We start from the raw sequence: 18,058 nt of genomic DNA on the forward strand, positions 1-18,058 counted from the left end.
CACCTTATAGTTAAATATTGACACTTAAATACTTTTTGTACCCACTTGAGAATCATGCTATTAGATTTGGTTAACTTTTTCTTATAAAATAGCAAGTGTTATATTTTTAAAAACTTGCTTTTTAAAATGAAGAATGAAAAAAGAGCCCTGCTGTCAAAAACAAAGATTTGTTAAAAGTAGTGTACAAAATAAATAACTGGGTTTTGTTAATCAGTGGTTAAATATGGTTTGAAAGAACTAAGAACATCTTGCTTCCCTCAGATTTCTAGAAAAGAAATGTTTCCATCAATTAACATTCTTTGCTAAGAGCAGCTTTTCCAGTGTTGTTTTACAAATGGAATAATATATAAATAGGCTGTCCAAAGGACCATTCTTGTTCTTTCTTCTTTGCTGTCTTAGAGTATAATAATTATACACACAGTTCAGAAGCATGGTAGAATACAAAAAAAATCATGTTTCAAGCAGAAAATTTACTTTGGAGAAAGTGTTGCTATAGGTAGCCCTTCAAATTAAAGAATCATCAAACACAAATCATTGCTAGTCTTCTTTTTCATTGTACTTTTGCCAATATTTACATTCCAGGATGATATCAGGGAAGGAAATAGCAAGAAATAGGGAATAAAGTATTGTTTCAAAAGGCCCAGAACTATAAAAACACACCAATCCACACTTCCCCTGCCCCAAGTGCTACTTCCCTGTGATGGTTTTATCCTCTGTTCCAGCCTGGGCTAAGTGATTACTATTGCATAAAAGACTCCAGGAATTACTAGATGCCAGATACCATCCTAAGAACTTTTCCTATGTTGATTATTTAATCCTCACAATGTTTGGATAACACAGTTGTTCCCATTTTGCAGTTGAGGAAACTGAGTTCCAAGATGATACAACAGAGTGGCTGAGCCAGATGCTAACCCAAGTGAGTCTGGCCCCAGAACTCACCCACATAATCTCTCCATTCTACTCTCTGCCAATGATGAGAAACAACTCACAGGTTGTGGCTGCTCAATAGTCATAGAAATAGACCTCTGTCACTACTTTTTTAGCAAATAGCTGCTCCCTTGTTAAGATAAGGGCAAATTCCTTCAGGGAGGGAAAGGAAGGCAAGATATAAACAGGAGTAAATGGGGCAGGCATACCTCAAAAAGAAAGAAAGAAAGAAAGAAAGAAAGAAAGAAAGAAAGGAAGGAAGGAAGGAAGGAAGGAAGGAAGGAAGGAAGGAAGGAAGGAAGGAAGGAAAAGAAAAGAAAAGAAAAAAGAAAAAGAGAGAGTGAAGGAAGAAGTTTATACAAATCAAAGGTAGGTTATGGAAAAATAGAAAATAAAGAGGGTAACAAAACTAAGATTTAGGGACTATAGTAAACTGATGAACATGTTCAGTAAATTTCCTTCTAAAGAAAAGTAAAATCAAAGTTTAGAGTGAAGTTATGAAGTATTTAATTTTATATATAATTACCCTAGGCCCAGAAGGACTTTCAATCTGATGGAAACATTTAACAGATCAGTAAACAAAGGTCAAAAACATTAAATGCTATATTTAAGAACCAAGGAATCAGCTAGATTAGGCAAGGATAGAACCAAGCTAAAACTCCTGACTTTGAGCTCACTACTCTTCCTTCAACACGATTTGTCAGCTTTTAAAACAAAGAAGTGGTAGTTAGTAGGTTGCAACTTGATTTTAAAAACAACAACAACAACCACAAAAACTACAACACACCCATACTGAAGACTAAATAGAAAATGCCTCAAGCTATCACCTTATTAATGGTCAATATTGCTGAGAGTCAGTATAGATAAAATATTTGACTGCAAGGAGAATTCTTGGTATAATTGCTTAATTGTTCCCTCCAAATTTAATCCTTCCAAAATTTTCGAAATATACATTACTTTAATGTTGGGAAATATAGTCACATACTTGTGCACGCATGCACACACACACACATACACACACAAAGAGCAAACACAGTGAAATGACTATATCTTATTGTCACAAGCTGTCTGTGGGCTGTGTGTGGACTGCCGCACATAGTAGCCTCTGGAGGGGTTAAGTCTGGCATTCTGAACTCCCCATGGCACCCCGCAAAGGGACTGACTGGTTGATGCAAGTGAATTTCCCCCTTGGGCTCTGCCTAAGATCTCACACAGTACTTGAGATGGGTGTGCCCTGCCAAGATGTCAATCAACCTGCTGACTGCAAGACATTAAGCAAGACTCTTCCCTTGAAACCTTATTCCTGCAGTTGATGTGGGAAGGGGTATATATTTCCCAAAGATAAACTTAAAATAACCCTTTTTACTCTAAACTTTTAAAATTTGGATTCATCAGGGCTTAGTGCTGCAGAAAGGCATATGTGTCCAAAAAATGTACATAAGCCCTAGGTACTTTGGAAGGATATTCTAACAGGACAATGGAAAGATCCTGCCCCAGTGATTGTCTGGAGTTGGGGGTCTGTTTGTGTGTTTCCACAGGGAGAAGAGCAGCTGATTTGGATTCCAGAGAGACTAACTAAAGCGATTTCTACAGACCAAAAAGAAGATGATTTGGCTCAAATCCATAACAGCTGATATCCAGAACTCCAGATTGGCTATCCTTACATCTGCAACAGTGGTTCTCCCACACCTGGAAGCTAATGAAACCAGGATGCTTTATTTATTTATTATTGCCCTTTCCCACATAATGAAATTCTATTTTATTTTTTGAACTCATACAGACCTAGGTTAATGTTTTGCTGACCAGTTCTATTTTTTGACTATGGAGTTTTTAAACATTGCAATGGAGATTTCACCTGTAAAAAGTTATAAGGCCTTTACTATTATGTTATGTTTTGTATGTATTATATTATGTGTGCACACTTGTGTTTTGTGTTGTATGTTTGTATGTGCATATGTCCATATATCATATATGATGAGCGCTCATGAAAAAAAGGATCCAAATATTTTTTTTTCTTTTTCTTATTCACATGATTTAAATGGTTTAATTTAAATTGGGTAAACAGCTGTTGAGGATTGTTTTAATATGTGAACAAAAAAGGAGGTTAACAGATCTGTTTGTTTACTTTCACTCTTCCTTTTCATTATATGTAATAATTCTGTTCAGGATAATGTAAATTGTTCAGAAAATTGTTTTCTTTTAGTGCCTGCTGGAATGTTACATAATTTTTTCTTTAGCCATTATTGCCAGAATTCCTATCTTCATCCCAGTGCTGATAAAGACAAAGATAAAACCAATCTACAGCTTCTGCAATAGCTATCACTGAACTGCTTGCAGAACTTGCCTGGACTATGTATCACTTGTATGCATTGTGAACTATCTGTTGGTGCAGCGACTTGTGGTACTGTTGGGGTATTTTTGCTGATGGTGTCATCAGTGGTACAATTTTTCCAAAAGGAGCCTTCAGTTGGCTTGGTATATCCTCCTCCCTTCTGCTTGTTAAGCTAAAATTTGGGAGCCAACAGAGGTGAGGCAAAGAACCTCACCCCCTGCTGGTACAAAGGCCTATCCACAGGTGTGGCTGTACACTGGACCAGTAGTCAATGATGGGTAAGATCCAATTGCAATGGTTCCAACCTAAGACAGGAGGCTGACACCTTGAGGTCAGCTCATCTGATGATGGGTAAGGACCATATGTAGTATTGGACAACCTAAGGCAGGCACGGTCCCTAAGCCACATGCTTATTGTTTAATTAAACAGAGAGGGGGATCCCTGTACGAGCTAGCACAATTCACGAGCCACAAATTCACAAATTCACGTTTCTGTCAAGCAGAAACGAACTTTATTTTTAGAACACACGCAGCACCACACCAGTTCTTCAGGAATTTCCTCAGAGCCCAACTGCCACCACTGGCTTCCAGTGAGGCTCTCAACCTCCACTCCTCCCGCTCTTGAGGCCGATTGGCTGGGTCGTGTGGGCGGAGCCAAAAGAGTCCCCCAATGAGCAGCTCCGTGGTCTGAAAGGGCAGGGAAACAGCCCAATGAGCATCACTGCAGAGGAGCCAATCAGCTAGAAGTTTTCTGGGGCTGCTGTGAGCCAATCAGCTGGAAGTTTGCTGGGACCACTTTGGCTGTGACTCTCAACATTGATGTACCCCCTTAAATAAACTACCAGAGCCATTTTGTCTTCTGTCTAGTTCCAGAACCCATGTGAACTAGATCTATCAGAGGCTTCGTTTTTTGTAAATATTTCTGAATATTTTTGCTTTGTTATTTACTAATTATTTGAAGTTGTAAGTCTTAGGGTGGCTTGGATTATCCTGGGCAGGAATAAGGACCCTTTAATGAGATGATGGCCAGAGTTCCCCCCTCCCCAATATCTTACTGATTTTTTTATCAGATAAATTAATTAGGTTGGGTGGAAACAGTCTTACACTGGGAGTTATTTTGGCAAATTTTAATGTTAATTTATAATCTCTAAAATCCTTTGTATAATTTCAGAAAGATAATAATTGAAAAGATTAGATGAAATATTGAAGTGTGTTTGACCAATGAAATTGATATATCACCTAAAACAAGCCAATGGAAAGATTGTTTCTAATTACTTCAAACAAGGCGGGGATTTATAAGCAGTTGATAAAATATCAATGATTACATTATCCATGGTATAGCAAATTATGTTAGTTAACAAAAACCGTTTACCTATATGAACAAATAGAAGGAAAAAAGCTGATGTTAAGTATATATTACTAGGCCTTTACTGAGATAAATTCAGTGGTAACATTCTCATACTAAAATTTCAGGAGTTTACATGGTTTACAGTTTTTAAGTTAATAATGTTTATGAGAAATATGGAAGTACATAAAACCTCATTTTCATTAATGTAGGGAAAGGAAATAAAAAAATAAAGTTACTTTTACAAGGTTACATAGAAAATCCTTGAAGACCTTTATTTTCAAAAGCAGGATTTCTATTGACCATAAAATGTATTAATTTTGTCAAATTCTTGACATTAAAACAGTTTCCCTAGATTTCTTTCTGTTGTATTTTTTATTATGTTTCACTTTCAAAACATTTTTTGTGTTTGAAGAATACTAGTATTCTCAGTAGCACTGGAGACATTATTAATTATCCTCAGGTGAATCACAATGGTGATCAGTGTCTCTGGAAATTTTAGAAATTCAACTGTGATTTATTGGAGGTAAATCATCTAAGGGTTTTTTTAGACAAAGAAAAGAGCAAAATACTATTAGAATACACTATTCTAAAAACTTATTTTGAAGTACCTGAGTTGGAGAAAAGAAAAAATTTAAAAAACAACAACAACAAAAAGAAAAAAACAGAAGAAGGAAAATGGTGGGGGGATGCAGGCAGCAACCTCTGGTCTCTCCATACCCCAGAAAGGAATCAATGAAAGAACAATAGGCCAGAGATGTAGGTGAGAGAATAAATACTCTAAAACTCAATATTGGACAGAGACTTGTAGGGGCTTGGAGTTTGGGTTATTGGAACAGGAAATAAGGACAGAATTCCTTGACTCCAAACCCTGACCAGGCTGGGGTCAGGGGGACAGGTAACAGAGAAAAGAGGGAGTGGAAAAGCACATAAACTTACTTTCTTATCAACATCTAGAAAGAAAAGCAGACCAAGTAAAATATGGCCATAACAGCAAAGATAGTGAAGGAGATCAAGCAGTTTAACCAAAATTGTGAAGTGAAAGTTGTGCAGGGTATGGCAGCCATTTTGTAGCCCCACATCTAGTCAACTTTCCTAGAGAAATTAAATCAACATGGCTTCTCCCCACCTTTAGACAGCAACAAATAAAACCAGAGGGAATACTTCTAAAATGGGTTGTCTCAGTAATCTGTCCAAGGAATTTGTACAGGGATGGCTGCTAGCTGAAAGTTACTGAAAACCTTTCCCCCTTACCACAGACAAGGGGAGTGGGGTAAAGCTGGCTCCCAGAGCTAATCACCTCTGGGAATGAGCCCTGACCCAGGGGCTCAACACAGCTTCTAGGGGAGTTTAGACAAACACAGGCCAGCTGACATCCCACTCCTATCAAAGTGATTGGTAAAATCCTGGTGATCTGCACTAGCAAGGATGGAGGCTTTTGTGCCACAGATAGCCCACAGAGGACCTGCAGCACAAGCTCCATAGTTTTGGATGGCTATGAGGTGCTTGAATAGTACCACCTCAGGAGATCCTAGCAGTGTGGAACTGATGAATGAGATTCACAGCCCTGGACAGTGAAAGCTCAGATGCAAGTGAGATAGTCAATTCTATTCCAGTCAGCAGAAGGAAGTGGCCCTTGGATTAACAACCATAGGCAGTAGCAGTCTTATCAAACAATTCCCTGTAACAAGAACAGTATCACTGTGATTTTATATATATATATATTCATTCCACAGATGCCCCAGGGAGAGCCTACACCCATGAGCCACATGGTTACAGGCAGTTACCTGCTTAGATAGCACTTTTCTAGAGAAGACCCAGTGGAGGGAAGCAAGAAACTTCAATTCACAACTGCAAACAGTGGGAGCTCCACAGACACCAAACTCTATCAGAGTTAGAAGAATGGTACCCTGGCAATCTACATCAGTCATGGAGAAGGTTTCTGAACAACACATCACCTGCAGAGGGCCTGCCATCATAGATGCTACACTTGCAGATAGTCACCAGGCTCTATACCACTTTAAAGAGAGCCCCGTGGAGGACAGCAGGTACACAGCATCCCACAACAGCCCACAGGACAACCCTGAGTTCTGGATCCTATGCTCCCATATCTAGTAGAAATAGCCAGCAGACATAGCACAGCACCTTTTGAAAAGGGGGTCAGGGGCCCTGGGCTGACCAGTAAGAACCGGCTAGTAAGAAATTCATTGCAATCTTAGAAGTACCTCTGTGCCCCAGCACTTCTAAGAGGATCCAAAAATGAAGAGTGTTGTACATCTCCTAAAGGTCCCAAATGGTGATGAAATCCAAACCAGGAAGTCTCAATGAGAAATTTTTCTACTTTAACATAGATTATAATAAATAGCTATAACATCAATTTTGATTTTAAATATATTACTCTTTATTTTCAATCTACAGTTGTTTCCCTAGTATTTGATACTGTGCCCTCAACTCATTTAATTGTATTTTTTTTAATGTTTGAAAGCATTAACTGAAATCATTTTATCTTTCTTTTCCCAGCTCAGGTTGACACTTGCTCCTCTTAGCCCCACTGTTGCACTTAATTACCTGTCACTGCCTCAAATCTTCCCCCTTCATCTTATCCATCTTTTTCTTCTTCTTACCTTGGTTTGTATTATTATTCTTCTCTCTTAGTTTCTTTTGCCCATATTTTCCTCTCCCTTTCTGCCCCTTTATAATAATAATTTGACTATCTTGAATAACAAAATTTTCAACCTATTCTGGAACATTATTACCTGAATTAGAGGAAATGTGGAGAACATTTTCAACAAGTTTTGTGTTGAGAGCCACAGCCAAAGGGCCCCCAGCAAACTTCCAGCTGCCAGCAAACTTCCAGCTGCCGGCTGATGATTGGCTCACAGCAATGGCACCTCTCCACAGGTGTGGCTGTATACTGGACCAGTAGTCAATGACGGGTAAGATCCAATTACAATGGTACCAACCTAAGACAGGAGGCTGACGCCCTGAGGTCAGCTCATCCAATGACGGGTAAGGACCATATGTAGTATTAGACAACCTAAGCCAGGCACGGTCCCTAAGCCACATGCTTATTGTTTAAACAGAGAGGGGGAGATGTTGAGAGCCACAGCCAAAGGGGCCCCAGCAAACTTCCAGCTGCCAGCAAACTTCCAGCTGCTGGCTGATGATTGGCTCACAGCGGCCCCAGCAACATCTAGCTGATTGGCTCCTCTGCGGTGATGCTCATTGGGCTGTTTCCCTGCCCTTTCAGACCATGAAGCTGCTCATTGGGGGACTTCTTTGGCTCTGCCCACGCGACCCAGCCAATCGGCCTCAAGAGCAGGAGGATTGTGGGAGGTGGAGAGGCTGGTGTTGGGGTAAGAGGCTTGTGGGAAGCCGGTGGTGGCAGTTGGGCTCTGAGGGTTTTTTCCTGAGGAGCTGTTTTGTTTGGCATGTGTGGTTCTAAAAATAAAGTTAGTTTCTTTTGACAAGTGGCTCCTGAATTGTGCCCAGCCAGACTGCAGCAGTTTTGTTTTTCAAAAAGCGATTAGTGCATGTCTGTTCTTAAAAGTGATGGTAGTAAATAGGGTTTAGTGTCTTCTCTCAAAGTAGTGATGATACTGGGAATAGCATGAGACAAAAATTGAATGAGAATATCAATACTTGGATATTTGCCCAATCAGGGCTCTGAAGAAAAAGAAACTCACAAAATAGTACCTCGCATAAAAGTAGAAGCAATAATCATCCTAGAAGATTAACAGACCTTATAAAAAAGCAAGGGAACAAACCACTACAAATAGCCCACAACATTTCAATGCAATTATTTAATTGCATTGGCACCACAGTGGAGGAAATGTTAGAGAAAGAATAGCTCATAGTTAAAATGTTCAATGAACTAAAAGATGATATAAGGAATAAATTTAGAGGAAAAAGCATAGGAAATGAAAGATCACTTCAATAAAGAGAGATTATTAAAAAGAATCAAACAGAAATCCTGGAAATAAAAGAATCAATAAATCTAATCTATTGGTGATGCATTAGAAAGCATCACCAATAGATTAGACCACTTAGACCACTTTGAAAACAAATACTGAGACCTTGAAAACAAAGCAGATTATCTTAAAAATAAAGTGGGCAATAAAGATATTAAAAGATTATAACCATTATATTCAAGAAATATCAAAAAACATTAGGAGACCAAATCTGAGAATCATAGGCATAGACAGAGGCACTGAAATAAAAACTAAAGGAATGAACATTCTTTTCAATGAAATAATATTCGAAAATTATTGAAACCTTAGGAATGAAATGGAAATTGAAATGCAAGATACATATAGAACCCAAATAGTCAAGATAAAAAGGTCATCTCCAAGACACATTATAATTAAAATTCCAAAGAAACAGAATAAAAATGTAACTATAAACATTTTGAGAGAAAAATAGCAGGTGACATTGATAGGTAAGTCAGTTTGAACTTCAGCTGATTTCTCAGCCTACACGCTAAAAGCCAGGAAGGCTTGAAATAATACATATTAAGCCATGAAAGAAAACAAATGCAAATCAAGATAACTATTTCTAGAAAACTATTCTTCAGAACTGAAGATGAAATAAAAACCTTCCACAATAAGGAGAAAATAAAAGATATATAACCACTAAGCCTGCACTATAAAACCTACTTAATGAAAATTTCATACAGAAAAAATGAAAAACAAAAATAAAAATTAGCATAGAGATGAATCATACTATAACAGTTAATTAAAGGAGAATCAAATCTGAATTAATCATTAAAAATAAATCAAAATGAGAGGAAATAAAAAACATTTCTCTATATGAAAAATGAATGTAAGTGGTCTAAACTCTCTGATCAAAAAGCATAGATTGGCAGATTTAAAAACAATACCCAACCATGTGCTATTTATAAGAGACTCACCTTACAGGCAAAAATCTTCACAGACTGAAGGTAAAAGGATAGAAATATATATATCTTGCAAGTGGAAACTGAAAGCAAGCAGAAGTAGCTACTCTCAGACAAAGTAGACTTCAAGCCACAAGTAATCAAAAGAGACAAAGGTCACTTAATATTGGTTAAGGGAAATTATTCATCAACAACATATTTAATGATTATAAATATTTATATTTCAAACATTGATGCACCTATATTCATTTTAAAAAACCTTCCCAATATTAAGAATCAAATAGATGACAATACATAACATTGGGTAATTTTAACACACCTCTCTCACCAATATACAGGTCATCCAGACACACACTAAGTAAATATTCTTTAGAATAAAAAAAACACTATTAATAAAATGGATCTAATAGACATTTATAGAATAAGTTATCTATCTATAACTTTCTTCTCAGCAGCACAATGGAATTTCTCTAAAATAGATCATATTTTAGGGCAGACGGCAACTCCTATAAAATACAAAAAAATGCAGACAATTTCTTGCATCAAGATTTAAAAAAGAAAGCATTTATATACTTTTATATAAGTACTTATATCCCCCTCTGATAGGACCTCCTGAGGCGTGCCATCCAAGCACCTCACAACCATCTGAAAGCATTTTAACACCTTCAGATTAAATAATATATTTTTGAATGAGAAATGGATCACAGAAGAAATCAGGGGGAAAAATTCTTAGAAACAAATTACAAGAGATACAACATATCAAATTCTGTGGGAAAGTATGAAGGCAGTTATAAAAGGAGAGTTTACTGCAATGAGTCCACATATTAAAAAATAGAAAGAAAACAAATTAAAAAATCTAACATTAAACCTCAAGGCCCTACAAAAGAACAAATTAATTCTAAAATCAATATAAGACAGGAAATTATTAAGATCAGAGCCAAAGTTAATGAAATTCAGAATTAAAAAAAATAAAAAAGACCAATGCAGCAAAGAGTTGGTTCTTTGAAAAGATAAATAAGGTTAATAAACCATTAGTTAAGTTAACCAAAAGAAAGACAAAAGACCCAAACTAACAAAATTAGAGATGAGAAAGGTGCTATCACTAAAGATACTTCTGAAACACAGAAGATCATTAAAAACTATTTTGAAAATTTATACTCCAACAAACTAGAAAATCTAGAATACATTGATATATTTCTAGATATATATGATCCACCCAAAGTAAACAATGAGGTTACACAAAGCATAAACAGACCAATATCAAGCAATGAGACTGAAGGAACAACAAAAAAACCTTCCAGTAAAGAAAAGCTCAGGTCCAGATGGATTCTAAGCAAAATTCTACCATGTAATTAATGACAATATTTCTCAGATTATTCCATGAAAAGGAAGTGAACACTGTCAAGTTCATTGTATGAAATCAGTATCATCCTGACACCAAACCCAGACAGAGGTACATCAAGAAAATAAAAATAAAGATCAATGTCCCTGATGAACATAGATGCAAAAATCCTTTTAAAAAATACTGGTAAACCGCACTCAAGATACATTTAGAAGATAGTACAGTATGATCAATTGGGTTTCATCCCAGGGGTACAAGGATAGTTCAACACTAACAAATCAACAAATGTAATTCATCACATAAATAGAGTTAAAAATAAGAATCATATGATCATCTCAATGGGTGCAGGAAAGGATTCAACAAAGTGTAGCACCCATTCATGTTTAAAATGCTTGAGAAGGTAGAAGGAGCTTACCTCAGCATTGTAAAGGCTATATGTGATAAATTTAAGGCCAATATTATATTGACTGGTGAAAAACTGAAAGCATTTCCTTTAAAATCAGGAACAAGAAAAGAATGTCCACACTCACCATTCCTATTCAACATAGTTCTTCAAACTACAGCCAGAGCAATTAGGCAAGAGAAGAAAATTAAAAGGATATAAATAGGAAAAGATGTCAAATTTTCTCCATTTGCTCATGATAGGATCCTATATTTAGAACAAAAAAAAAACTCCACCAGAAGACTTCTAGAGCTGATAAATTTAGCAAATCAGTAAGATACCATATCAGTATACATAAATCAATTTCTTTTTTGTACTCCAATATTATGAATCTGCTGAGGAAAAAAATCAGGAAAACTATCTCACTTAACAATAACACAAAAACAAACAAACAAAAATTTAACCAAGGAGGTTAAAGATCTCAGCACTGAAAACTATATAAAACTGAAGAAAGAAACTAAAAAATACCTTAGAATATGGAAAGACCTCCTATTTGGATAGGCAGAATTAATATTGTCAAAATGGCAAAACTATGAGAAAGTTATACAGATCAGTGCAATCCCTATTAAAATACTAATGACATCTTCACATATCTAGAAAAAAACAGTCCTAAAATTCATTTGGAGGAATAAGAGACCAAGAATATCCAAAGCAATCCTGAGCAAGAAGAGGAATGCTGTAGACATCAAAATACCAGACCTCAAATTATACTATGAGCTATAGTAATAAAAACAGCAAGGTATTGGCACCAAAACAAACATGAAGACCAATGGAATAGAAGACACAGAGACAAACCCACATAGTTAAAGTCATCTGATATTCAACAAAGGTGCCAAAAAGTGTTGGATAAAAGATAGTCTTTTTAATGAATGGTGCTAGGAAAACTGGATACCCATATGTAGAAGAATGAAATTAAATTTCTCTCTCTAACCCTACACAAAAGTCAACTCAAAGTGGATCAAAGTCTTAGGAATTAGACTAGAAACTGCAACTGGTATAAGACAATGTAGCTCAACATTCTAACATATTGGAGCAGGTACCATATTCCTTAAAAAGACTCCTGAAGTATAAGAAATAAAACCAAGAACCAAAAAAAAAGTAGGATAGCATCAAATTAAAAAGCTTCTGCATGAAAATAGTAATGATTAAGAGCATGAAGAGAGAGCCTACAGAATGGGAAAATATTTTTTGCCACCTGATCCTTACATGGAGGATTAATGTCTAGAATATAAAAAGATCTCAAAAAAATCACCAATTCCAGAATCCCAATAACCCAATTAATAAATGGGCCAAAGTACTAAAGACACTTCTCAAAAGAAGAAATACAAATGATCAAAAAACATATGGAAAAACATGTTAAACACCTCTGGCATTCGGGAAAATGCAAATCAAAATTAAATTGAGATTTCATCTTCCTCCAGCCAGAAAATTGTAATTATCAAGAATACAAATAATAAATGCTGCCAAGGATGTGGGAAAAGTTTTACTCATTCTTTGTTGGTGGGACTGCAAATTAGTACAACCACTCTGGAAAGCAGTATGGAGATTCCTCAAAAATACTAGAAAAAGGACTATCATATAACCCAGATATTCCACTCCCCAGTATATAGATCCAAAAGATCTGAAACCAGTAAACTATTGGGGTAGAGTCACAACAATGTTTATAGCAGTGTAATTCAAAATAACCAAGTTATGGAACCAACACAGATGCCTGTCAACAGATTAATGAATAAAGAAAATGTGGAAAATATAAATAATGGATGATTTAATCAGCTTTGTATCACCAAATTAATTTTGGTCAGAACAAAAGTCTTTAAAAGAGCAATTTAGAGAAGGAAAAGTTGATTTAGTGCTCAAGATTTTAGAGGTCTTGGTCTATACTCAGTTGATACTATGCTCTGAACCCAAGATTGAGCAGAATATTGTAGAAGTGGAAGGGTGTGGAGAAGGAAAGTAGTTCAGGACATAGCATTCAGAAAGCAGAGGAGTGGGGAGTCAGCAGAAAAAGAGAGAGAGCACATCCTGGCTCTGCTCACCAGGGACAAAATATAAGCCCCAAAGGCACACCCCCAGTGACTTACCTCCTCCAGTCACACCCTACCTGCCTATGGTTACTGCTCTTAATTCATATCAGTGGATCAATCCAGTGATTAGGTAAAGGCTCTTATAACCCAGTCATTTGACCTCTTAATTTTCTTGCATTTTCTCATACCTGAGCTTTTGGGGAACACCTCATATCTATACCACAACAATGAAGCTTTATTCAGCTATAACGAAGAATAAAAGTATGGCATTTTCTGGTAAATGAATGGAACTGGAGAACATCATGCTAAGTGAAATAAGCCAGACTTCAGAAAGTCAAGGATCAGATGTCTTCTCTCATATGTGGAAGCTAAACAAAACTAAGGAATAAAAAGTGGGGAAGGAAAAAAAAAAAGTGGGGAAGGGAGACTCACAAAAAATAGATAGGATGAATAGAGAAAGGGGATTGAAGGGAGAATGGACCAGGAAAGGGCATAACAGTGAAGTGGAATTGATTAAGCTATCCTATATACATATATGAATATATCACAGTGAATTTCACCTTTATGTATGTTGATAAAGCACTAATTAAAAAGAAAACTATAAATAAGCGGAAGAAAGACCCATAGAGTAGAGGAGGGGAACAGAAGGAGGGAGGAGGAATGAAAGGGGAAGTACTGGTGAGTAAATTAGAGCAAATTATATTCCATGCTTGTATGATTATTTCAAAATAAACACCAATATTATGTAAAACTATGTAAAACAATAACACACTAATAAAAACAAAAAAATAACAACAAGCAAACAAAAGGGAAATAATAAACACAGGGATTGAGCCTATGTTGCTCTACCATTAAGCTACATTTCTAGCCCTCTTTTTAAAAATACTTTTTAGTTGTTGATGTACCTTTTATTTTTATTTACTTATATGTGATACTGAGGCTTAAACCCAGTGTCTCATACATGCTAGGCAAGTACTCTACCACTGAGCCCCAACCCTAGCCCCAACCCAGCCCTCTTAATTATATTGATTTTGATATGTTGCCAAGGTGAGTCTCAAAATGCTCAGCTTCCCAAGTGGTTGGCATTAGAGGCCTGAGCTCAATGCCTGGTCAGAATGAACATTTTATTTGAATTATTCCACTAAAACCAAAGTCTCCAAAAATAAGCACACACCTCTATTGCTAAACTACTAAATATTGAGCACGTTTCCAAAATTATTTATTTTAAATTCTTTTTATAATGTTTTATACTATTGTGTTTTGCAGTAATGGGGATTGAACCAAGGGTCTCGAACATTCTAGGCAAGAACTTTACCACTAAGCTGTGTCTCTAGCCCTTTCTAATTTTTTTTTTTTTTTTTGGAGACAGTTATTACTTATTTGCCCAGGCTGCCTTCAGCCTTAAAATCCTCCTGTCACTGGTCTCAGCTATTTTAAATTCTTTAAGTTTAATATTGTACTAACATTAAATAAATTATAAAACACAAGTACAGAAAAATCCATACATATAAGGAAAAGATATGCAGTATTGACAGATTATATTGATAATTCTAACAAATTTTACTGAGAGTTATGTGATAGAAAATGTTTTATTTCTTGAAATTATGGTATAATACCAGGTAATAGGAGAATTCTAAGCCTAAGGTCAGTTTATTCCTATATTTGCCTTTAATGAACATAATAGCTAAAATAGACACCAGAAATAGATACGAAAGAAGTAAAAAATTGGCTTCATGTACCCAATTAAGATACTCAAAATTTAATTCCCTTCACCAATTATGCAAGGTTATAGGTTAGACTCTTTTTTCCTAGTAAATTTCTGATTTCCCTGATGTTATTCAGTTTTCTGTGCATTTTTAAAAAATGTTTTATAAATGAGGTGTAACTTCAGTGAAATGTCATTTGGAAGATTTTCAATCATGACATATGATTGTTCCAAGTTTATTAAGTGTTCATATATAAGAGTTTTAAAATGTTTGTGTCATTTTTAAAAAAGTTTTATTCACAATATCTTTAGTAAGGTATTAATTTCCATTCCATAAAAATGCATCTATTAGGGGCGGGTTGTGGCTCAGTAGTAGAGCGCTTGCCCAGCATGTGTGAGGCACTGGGTTTGATTCTCAGCACTGTATATAAATAAAAAATAAAGGACCATCAATGATTAAAAAGATTTTTTTAAATGCAACTCTTGTAACTACAGTTATTTTTAAGAAATAGGGTTGTGCAACTATTACCATCATCCAGTTTTAGGATATTTCCATCAAGATATAGGTAAACCTCCAAAACATTATGCTTTAGAAAGAAAAGCTAAAGACAAAAGATTCCGTGTTGCATGATAACATTTATATGAAACCTCAAAGATGGGAAAAATATGGAGAGGGAAAGCACATCAGAGATTACAGTGGGCTGGGATGGGAGGACTGAATGCAAGGAATTACAACTCAATGTTTTCTCTTGCATTTGTAGTTCATAATTTTATAGCTGAATAGTGTTCCATTGTACTACATTTTGTTTTTTTCAATCATCAATTGATAAACTTTTAAATTATTTCCAGTTTTGGCTATTATTAATAATACTATTTTTCATAAAAATTTTTGTGTGGATATACAATATATTAAAGTAGAATAGCAGGGTCATCTGGTAAGTTTTATTTATAAGAAATTGCCAAGTGGTTTTCTAAAAATAATATTTTTATGTAGTTTAACCAATCAGCAATTTATAAGAGTTTTTTCATAATCTTGTCATCACATAGTATTTTCAATCTTTTGCCTTATACCCATTCTAACGGTAGTCTAGTGGTATTATATTATGGTTTTAATTTGAATTTACCTAATGATTAATGATAATGAGCAAGCTTTTGTGTGCTTACTAATCTTTCATATACCTTACTAGTAAACATTAATGATAACAATTTTCCCATTTTTAATTGAACTTCTTAACTTCTTTTTTTATATTTAGAAGTTCTTTATGTATCTAGATATATGTCTTTTATCAGATTATATGGATTCAAATTTATTGTCCCAGTCTCAAGAATTGTCTCTTCATTTTCTTACTGATATCTTGGTGTATTTGAAGAACAAAACTTTTTAATAAAATCCAGTTATTTTTTTTCTTCTTTTATGGATCATGATTTTAATGTCATAATTAAGAACTGTGTGCCAAAAGCAAGGTCACAGGAATTTTCTGTTCTTTTAAGAAGTCTCATAATTTTAGCTCTTATATATAGTCTATAAAATATATTTAGTTAAATTTTCTCTGTGTAGTGTGATGTAAGAGTCTAAGTTGATTATTCTGTATATGGATATCCAATTATCCCAGTAGCACTTCAAGAAAAAAAACAATCATCATTGATCTGCTTGACATCTTTATTGAAAAGTAATTGACCATAAATATAAGGTCTAATCGTTGGACCTTCTAGTCATTAATCTACATGGTTATTGTTATTCCCATACTACATTCTATTATTGTACCTTTATAGCAAGTTTTGAAATTAGATATTGTAATTATTCTTTATTCTTTTTACAAAATCAAGAACCAATAAATGGAATGAATTCAAACTAAAAAACTTCTCAGCAAATTAAACAATCAGTAATGTAAAGGAAGAGCCTATAGAATAGGAGAAAATCTTACCACATGCACCTCTGGTAGAGCATTAATCTCCAGAATCTCCAGAATATACAAAGAACTCAAAACCTTAACACCAAATATATATATATATATATATATATATATATATATATATATATATACACGCACATATCCCAATCAACATCTCCATCCCAATCAACAAATGGGCTAAGGAACTGGCCAGGCACTTCACAGAAGAAGAAATACAAATGGTCAAAAAAATATGTGAAAAAATGTTTAATATCTCTAGCAATTAGAGAAATGTAAATCAAAAGCCACTCTAACAATTATCTCACTTTAGTCAAAATGGCAATTATCAAGAATGAAAGCAACAATAACTATTGGCGAAAAAGGGAAAAGGGTACACTCATGCATTATTAGTGGGACTGCAAATTGGTGCAACCACTCTGGAAAGCAGTATGGAGATTCTTCAGAAAACTTGGAATGGAGCCACCATTTGACCCAGCTATCCCCACTCTATGGTTTGTACCCAAAGGACTTAAAATCAGCCTACTTCAATGATGCAGCAACATCAATGTTTATAGCAGCTGAACTTACAATAGCTAAACTATGGAACCAATCTAGGTGTCCTCCAACAGATGATTTGGATAAAGAAAATATGATACACACACACACACACACACACACACACACACACACACACAATGGAATGTTACTTAGCCTTAAGGAAGAATAAAATTATGGCATTTGCAGGTAAATGGATGGAGCTAGAGAATATCATGCTAAGCAAATGAATGGGTGTTAGATCTTGTCAATTGCTTTTGTGGATCTATTGATAACTTCATTTTAAATTTTATTTAAAAATTACTAAACTATAGGAAAATGTGACAGCTCTTGATTTCTGGCTCCTGACAAGATGCTGTATTAGCAATTGGTGTTGACTTGCCCTTCCAGCCAATCTCAAAGGTACATGAAGTTGTAACCAGCCAAGTGAAGGCCCTGTGACAATAAAATTATCTGTTACATAAAGGAAACAGTGGCCCAGGGAGGTAAAAAGAGCCAAGCCCCATGGCTAAAGGATAGAGTGGGAAGAGAGCTTTTGCGTGTGACTTATTTCCTCTTCCCTTCTGTTCTAATAAGTATATTTTAACTCATTGAAGACAGT

The 18,058-nt window shown here is 35.3% G+C and overlaps 1 protein-coding gene across 5 annotated transcripts in view; it reads right to left on the bottom strand.

The window, feature by feature from the left end:
- Ccdc148 (coiled-coil domain containing 148) overlaps window positions 1-18,058 on the bottom strand; it is a 314,744-nt gene that overhangs the window by 287,269 nt on the left and 9,417 nt on the right. Inside the window, exon 2 of one of the 5 annotated variants that reach the window (XM_078017449.1) lies at window positions 9,513-9,580. The exons of the other annotated variants lie outside the window; for them this stretch is intronic. The gene's annotated coding sequence lies outside the window, so the exon portion shown is untranslated. The remainder of the gene's footprint in view (window positions 1-9,512; window positions 9,581-18,058) is intronic. 5 annotated transcript variants of the gene reach the window in all.

This window comes from Ictidomys tridecemlineatus, chromosome 7 (assembly GCF_052094955.1).
Source record: "Ictidomys tridecemlineatus isolate mIctTri1 chromosome 7, mIctTri1.hap1, whole genome shotgun sequence".
NCBI classification, from domain to species: domain Eukaryota; kingdom Metazoa; phylum Chordata; class Mammalia; order Rodentia; family Sciuridae; genus Ictidomys; species Ictidomys tridecemlineatus.